We start from the raw sequence: 8,560 nt of genomic DNA, 5'->3' as shown, positions 1-8,560 counted from the left end.
TAGTGTGCTTATGCTTTATGATATATGTAAAAAAATTGCTTGTATTAATAAGTATTTTTTTTATGAATCTAACTCTTGTCTATTTTACAGTATAAAAACACAAAATGGATAGACAACCCAATATTTTAAGAGACCTAACCGGAGACATGATTGATGAAATCTTGTCTAGAGTCGGTCAGAATTATTCGGCACAACTATTTACGGCGAAATCAGTTTGTAAGACATTCGAAGAACGTTCCAAGAATGTCTTGGTTTATAAGAGACTTTCGTTTGAAAGATGGGGGATATCACATTGGGAAACCCATAAGTTACGATGTGTTTACTTTGACGCATATATTGCGGGGAACCCAAATGCTATTTTACACAACGGGTTAAGAAATTATTTTTGACTCAATGTATCCGAATATAGGACTTCATGATTTAGAAAAAGCGGCTAACATGCAACATAAAGAAGCATGCTATGTTTACGGGTTAGTAATGTTCGCTTCTCACCAAAGTGAGAAAAAGAACATCGGGCTACAACTATTAAACAAAACGTTCCCACAAGTGACGGAGTCGGTAATTGGGGTAAGAAATGAGGTTTTTAGGTTATTACGAGATTGTTGGTCATTACGTAACCCTCGTCCCTTTGACGACGTTACAACACGCTGTCTTATCAACGGCCATAACGGGTATGTTCCACAAGACCAAGGATGGGAAGTAGTCTTAGTAAAACCAGAATGCATGACTTGTTTCTAGACTTATGAATTACGTGTCTTTGTTGCCTTTGCTGAACGCCTTATTTATTAACTAGAATTATCTTCGCAACTACTTTGTATCAAAGTTTTATGTGCTATATTTCATGCTATTTGTAAAAATAGCGGTATTGTAAGTTTGCAAGTTATTGTATAAAGGTTTGAATATGATTTTTTTTTTTTTTTGTGATTAGTTTTTCGTATAGAATTGTAGTAGTTGAAATGGTATGTTAGCTACTAAGTATGAACTTAACGGGTAGGTACTACCCGAATTAAAGAGTATAAAACGCTAATATAAAGAAAGAGCTTTTATAAATAAGTTCATATTACGCTACGAAATACTATTGACTACTCTTGATATTCTATATGATTAACTCGTTTCATTTAACTATTTTGAAGGAAATGGCACCGACTACTCGACACACCTTGAATATGAGCGAAGAGGAATTTTGTGCCTTTCTTGCTTCAAACATAGCCGCAGTACAGGCTACGCTACATACCAACAATAACCTTGGATCTAGCAGTACAGGAAATCGTGTAGGATGCACCTACAAAGAATTCACTGCCTGCAAACCTTTGGAATTTGATGGAACCGAAGGACCGATCGGATTGAAACGGTGGACCGAGAAGGTCGAATCGGTGTTTGCCATAAGTAAATGTACTGAAGAGGACAAAGTGAAGTACGCTACGCATACCTTCACAGGTACTGCGTTAACATGGTGGAATACATATCTAGAGCAAGTGGGACAAGATGATGCTTACGCACTACCGTGGTCAGCATTCAAGCACTTGATGAACGAGAAGTACCGTCCCAGAACCGAGGTCAATAAGCTCAAGACAGAACTTAGAGGGTTACGAACCCAAGGATTTGATATTACCACGTACGAAAGACGATTCACAGAATTGTGCCTATTGTGTCCGGGAGCGTTCGAAGATGAGGAAGAGAAGGTCGACACATTTGTGAAAGGATTACCGGAAAGAATCTGATGTCGTACGAGGTGTATATAAAATAGTTATTAATTTTAGCAGAAAACACTATTAAATACGATACAATTTTACACAAGATATTTATTTATTTATAGAATGGATATACTTAAACCTTGCTACAACACTTATAGGCAGTGTACCTAATCGTACAGTAGTGTAGTTTTTAGTAAGTCCGGTTCGTTCCACAGGGAAATCTTTAAACAAAGCTCAACGCTATATTAGTTTACTTTTATAAAAATACAAACATATATATAAGTAATATTATTATTATAAAGGGGGGTTTTTACCGTTTAATGACCGGTTTGTCGATTTTAAGACTTTAGTCGCAGTTAAAACCTAATGTAAAATATAAAATAAATACAAGATTTAAATTAAAGCGTAAAGTAAATAACGATAATGAAATTGTGAATAATAAAAATGCGATAAAATAAATTAACAATAAATAAAAAGTACGATAAATAAAAGTACGATTAAATAACAATAAATAAAAGTGCGATAATTAGAAGTGCAATTAAATATAAAATAAAGGAAATTAAATATGAAATAAAAGAATTATGCTTATTTAAACTTCCGTAATCATGATGTTTGACGTGTTGATTTTAGTTTTATGCCCATGGGTTAATTGTCCTTTGTCCTGGATTATTTAATATGTCCGTTTGGTTTTTGTCCATAACAGTCCATCAGTCATAAATATAAAGTGCGAGTGTCCTCATCAAATTATTATTATACCCGAAGTTAAATATTCCAACTAATTGGGGATTCGAATTGTAACAAGGTTTTAATATTTTGTTTAATGAATACACCAGGTTATCGACTGCGTGTAAACCAAGGTTTTACCACTTTGTTAACAATTACACCAATTACCCTTGAATGTAATTTCACCCCTGTTTTGATTATTCTAGTGGCTATTAATCCATTCCCGTGTCCGGTTAAATGAACGATTATTCGTACATATAAATACCCCGCCCATCGTGTCCGATCGAGTGTATATGGTAATTTATAGGGACGCCCAATTGTAAATCTTTATATTAACATTAACAAACTATCATTTAGTTAAACAAATATAAAGCCCATTAATAGCCCATAGTCTAGTTTCCACAAGTGTCGTTCTTTTGTCCAAACCCCAATTATGGTACAAAGCCCAATTACCCAATTTTAGTAATTAGCCCAACATCATGATTACTTCGTTTTAAATAAGCATAATAATAACTTAGCTACGAGACATTAATATAAAAAGGTTGAACATAACTTACAATGATTAAAAATAGCGTAGCGTTACACGGACAGAATTTCGACTTACACCCTTACAACATTCGCTAACATACCCTTATTATTAGAATTAAAATTAAAATTAAAATATAAATTATATATATATATATATATAAGTTTTACGTATGAAGAGGAAGAAAAAGATGATGAATTTTGATCAGAATTCGGTTGGTTTTATAGCCAGAGTTGATTTTTGGGGCTCCGCGACTCGCGGCAAAAACCCCTTCAAACTCCGCGAGTCGCGGAGATAGTATTTACAGCTCAGTCCTTGGAGTTTTCTCTGCCGACGGTTTTTTATATATATATATAATATATATATAATTAATATAATTAATTATATATTATATTATATTTATATACATAGTTAACTTGTAATTTTTAGTCCGTTGCGTCGAGCGTTAAGAGTTGACTCTGGTCCCGGTTCCGGATTTTCGAACGTCCTTGCGTACAATTTTATATTTTGTACTTTGCGTTTTGAATCTTGTACTCTTGTAATTTCGAGACGTTTCTTATCAATAATTGGAACCTTTTTGATTGTCTTTTGTACTTTTGAGCTTTTTGGTCGTTTGCGTCTTCAATTCGTCGAATCTGTCTTTTGTCTTCACCTTTTATTATTTAAACGAATATCACTTGTAAATAGAACAATTGCAACTAAAAGCTTGTCTTTCTTGAGGAATAATGCTATGAAATATATGTTCGTTTTTAGCATTATCAAATATTCCCACACTTGAGCGTTGCTTGTCCTCAAGCAATATTGTCTTGAAATACTAGAATCACTTCTTTATTCTTCACACTTTGTACATCAGTGATTTCTATACGGCGGTATAAACAATGGTAGTAATGATATGGTTTACAGTCCCACATGACTATAAAAATTTAGATCCATTAAGGAAATTGGATCTTTATGAAAACATTTGATCTTTTGAAAATTAAATCTAGTTTTTACCCTAGATAAGTTTTCCGGGATAACCCTTTACCGGTGTTTGCAAAATATTTTTGTGGGTTTGGTGGGTTTCAGATTTGAAAATTTTAGCTCAAAACTTGCGGTTTTGTGTCACCCACTTGCTAACCTTGTATTTGGAAAGCAATACGTCCAGTTTACTTGTCCCGTATATTACCTTTCGGTAAACTACCGTCCGGTTGTAAAGGAAAGCGTTGAACAAGCAACTGTTAAGGCAATGTCCCCTGACATGCTTTTAATTATGGTCTATAACGTGTCGGACGCAATTACTATCCTTGGTAGGAGCAATAGTAAAGCTCACCCTTATAATTTTTTTTTTTCGGTCTGGCACAAGGTCCTGTCTTTGACCACTATGCAACCACTGTTCTTACGGTTGACACCCGATTTAGTCCAGGTGACCTAATGAATTCCAGGTGAATTCCTAGGATTTTACGTTCAATGGTAATGAACGCATTGAAAATAGGGTTTTCAGAAAACAAATCGGTTTGTAATTTTGATCAAAATATTTTCTCGTTTAAGCTCGAGTTTAGATATCATCGAATTCCATGAGTTTGTAATTCTCAATCTTTAAGGTCAATCTCTAGGATTGAGTAATATCAGTCTTAAAAGCTGATTTTTAATCTTTAAGGAGATTATCCTTTCTGGGGATCTGATTCATTAGTCTTATCAAGCTAAATTGCACGGTGCCCCCCCATTGTACGAGATAAATCCTTCTCATGGTTAGGATAAATCTGACCACTTGGCGACCCTGTTTAATGCTGAGGTCCGTGGATTTCCTGCTGATTTTAGTGATGACTTTTCTAGATTTTTCGTCAACCTACAGCTGGTCTGGACGACAACTTCATGACCTAAATCAAGAAGCGCGTGTCTTTTTCGGAAGACTTTACTTCCTTTTAGTGATGAAATTGATTCATCGTGTAGATCCATCTCTTCTTTTCTTTCATTGGGTAAAACAGTTTAGTTTAGTTCAAAGCAAAAGTATTTTCAGTTATTTGTTACACATATATGTGACATATGTTTAAAATAACTTGGTAAATTTTCCCACACTTGGCTTTTATTTTCCTTTTTATCGTCCTCCATTCCATTTTAAATGAATTTTAACATTTTAGTTTGTTTCTCAATTTATGTCCTTTCCGAGGTAACAATAATTTCGGTGTTAAAACCTAGTTTTATCGTTCATAAATATGTATAAACAAGATTTTGAGTTCATTTAATTGAAAATTTTGTAAAATTTTACTAGAATTGGGTAGTTAGTATATAAGACTAGGGATGTTCTTTATTATCAGAGAGCACTAGATTCTAATACAACTACTGCTTTACTAGTATTTTTAATGGTAACCAAGTGTATAAAGTAAAAAAATTTTAAAATCCGAAAGAATTTAACCCCTTCCCACACTTAAGATCTTGCAATGCCCTCATTTGCAAGAAATCAGTAACAATTTAAATTATTGAGGGTGATTTGTGTGAAAATGATTAAATTTTTATCAAAGTTTCCAAATATATTGGCGTTTGTTTGCTGAATGATAAATGGTGCACATCATTTGTTCATTCCGTCTTGTTGTTATTTCACATATATTTTGCATCTTGTCGTCAAAATTAGTTGCTTTTGCTGAACTTAATGCCAGTCTTTGAAAATGCGTTGTTTTACCCTGTTGTGTACATAAGATAAACTGCAAACATATATACATATTTTTGAAGTTTGGTATATTACCCCACATTCAAAAATTATTAAAGTCTAAGAATAAAAGTTAGATAATTATAAAAATGATTACAATATTAACAAAAGTATTAAACATATCAATAATTACAAATTACAAAATAATAAAAAATAATAAGTAAACTAAGGATGATATTGGTACCAATAGGGGTTCCAGGCATAACCATAAGTGCTATAGAATGCTTCGGCAGGGTCATACGTAGGATATGGTGGCTGCATCTCTATAGACCAAGGAGGGAAGACGGGTTTCGGTGTAGGAATATAGTTTCTACCTATATGTTGGCAATGAGCTATGATCTGGTTCTGATGAACTTGCCAATCTTCAAATGCTCTCTGTCTAGCATTTTCGTATTCCTGAGAAGCTATAAACCTATGCATTTCTTGCATCTCATTCCCCCCTCCTACATTACCTTGTTGCTGGTTTCTCTCCACCTATGGATGTCTACCATGGTATCGTACTGCGGCGTTATTTCGCCGCTTCAAAACTTTCGCACCATGGTATACATTTAAACCTATAGTATCGCGGGGTTCCGGCTCTTCTAGTAATAATCCCCCCCGACTTATATCCACACCGAGATATTCACCAATCAAAGTAATAAAAATACCACCTCCTATTATGCTATGTGGTCGCATCCCCCGAACCATAGCTGATAAATAATAACCCACACAATATGGTATACTTACAGCGCTCTGTGGGTCTCGAATACACATATGGTAAAACAAATCCTGCTCATTTACTTTTTCTTTGTTCTTACCCCTTTGTGTAATCGAATTAGCTAAAAACCTATGTATCACTCTTAATTCGGCTCTATCTATATCCAAATAAGAGTAATTTCCCCCTTTGAAACGGTGATGGCTTGTCATTTGACTCCACACACCGTGTGTATCAAAATTCTCATCTATCTTTCTACCGTTTAGTATCAATCCTCTACAATCGGCAGACGCTAACTCCTCAGGCGTATATATACGTAAAGCCTGAGCCATGTCCAGTAAAGACATGTGGCGCATCGAACCGCCTAACAAAAATCTAATAAAAGAACGATCGGTTAAACTAGCTACCCGATCATTCAACTCTATACTACATAACAACTCTTCACACCATACTTTATATACAGGTCTGCGTATGGTGAATAAACATATCCAGTCATTAAAAGAAGAATTACCATACCTCTGTACAAGTAATTCCCTAATTGGCCCGGCCAATTCTACAGCTTCTAAGGGTCCCCATTCTATGACCCTCGGTACCTCAACAACCTTAGAGTGAAGAGTATGCAAACCCCGTTGATATTTTGGATAATCTATCCAAAGTCTGTCAAATCTCAGGTTCGGGTGCAACTCTTCCAAATGCATATCGGAAAAGGTCATGACTGGATGAGGTACATCCTGCTTGTAGTAGTTATCCACCTCCTGTTGTTCCAAATTCTCAGCAGGAGCATTGCGGGCTTGGGATGAAGATTCACCCCTTTCATTCTGCAAAACACATCAAACACAAATTTTGTGCATCCAAATATGCATTAGTGTCAGCAAAATCATCAATCAAAATAATTACAATGACATTATCAATTTATATCAAACTTAAGCTTATTTTCACATTTTCATCAAATCTACACTTTTTCAAATAAGCATATACGAAAATTTTCGCCAAGTTCATAAGCATTCAACTCAAATAACATGTCAAAATAATCATTACTAGCAATTAAACAAGTCTCAAATGGCATTATCTTTCAAAAATCAAGTTCATGAATTTTAGACTTGAAAAAGTCCACTTTAATTCTCAAAATCATGTTTAGGCTCAAAGTTTGGATCATTTAACTACCTAGACATGTTACACTACTCAATTTAGCAACAATTCATGACAAAAATCGGCCATAACCTGTTTATATCAAAAAGCCCCAAATTTGCTCAAGAACACAAACCCTAGATTATTCAAAATTTGAAGTTTAAGGCTTCTAATCATGTTAAACAGCATCAATCTAGGTTATACAAGCATAATACATAAACAATTTAAGCTTAATTACACTAAAAAGCATCAAAATCAAATTGGGGAAAAAATAGCTCAAGAACACCTAATTTCGAATTAAATGGTGTTTAGGTGTAGAAATTTACCGTTTTTCCTGAGTAATTCTTAGATAGCATCCTTCTCAACATGATTTTAGCAAAAAATTTGGTGATTAACGGTCAAAAATTGGGATTTTTGGGGGTATTTTTCGGGTTTTTCGGGGTTTTTTCGAGCTGTATTTTCGCAGTGTTTTTGTGTGTGGGGGAGTGAAACTGATCTGTTCTGCAGTTATATTTTTTTTCGGTTTTTGATCCCTCCGCGAGTCGCGGAGGTTTTGTACTTCAAACTCCGCGAGTCGCGGAGTTTGCTCTTTTTTTTTTTTTTTTTTTTTTTTTTTTTTTTATATAATCTTTAACTTATAAAACAATTAAGTAATAAATTTTAAAATTTTGTTTCCCTTATTATTTAGGACGAGGTCGTTTCGGATCGATGTCCTAGTCCGTCCTTCGACAAAATTTTAAAATTTGTCTTTTTGTAGCGATTGTTTTAAAAGCTAAGATTTTTTTTTGGGTTTTTTAATGTTTTTGGCATACTTTAAATCAATAAGATTAAAAATAATGATAATAAAAGTTCTCGTCCCTCCCTTGGGTAAAGCAATTTCGGTTCAAAGACCTAGTCTTCAACTTACGACGAATTTTAAAAATCATATTCTTAACTTAATGAGATAAAGTAAATTTTTGTTTTTAAATTCACACAACTTAAATATAAAATTCAAAATTAATATTAAAAATTCACACCAAACTTAAAATTTAAAATGCATAAAATTAAAAATTTATATTTTAAAAATTAAAAATTCACACCAAACTTAATTTAAAAATTTATAAATTCATACC

Source organism: Rutidosis leptorrhynchoides, chromosome 3, assembly GCF_046630445.1.
Source record: "Rutidosis leptorrhynchoides isolate AG116_Rl617_1_P2 chromosome 3, CSIRO_AGI_Rlap_v1, whole genome shotgun sequence".
NCBI lineage: Eukaryota > Viridiplantae > Streptophyta > Magnoliopsida > Asterales > Asteraceae > Rutidosis > Rutidosis leptorrhynchoides.
This window is presented reverse-complemented; position numbering follows the sequence as displayed.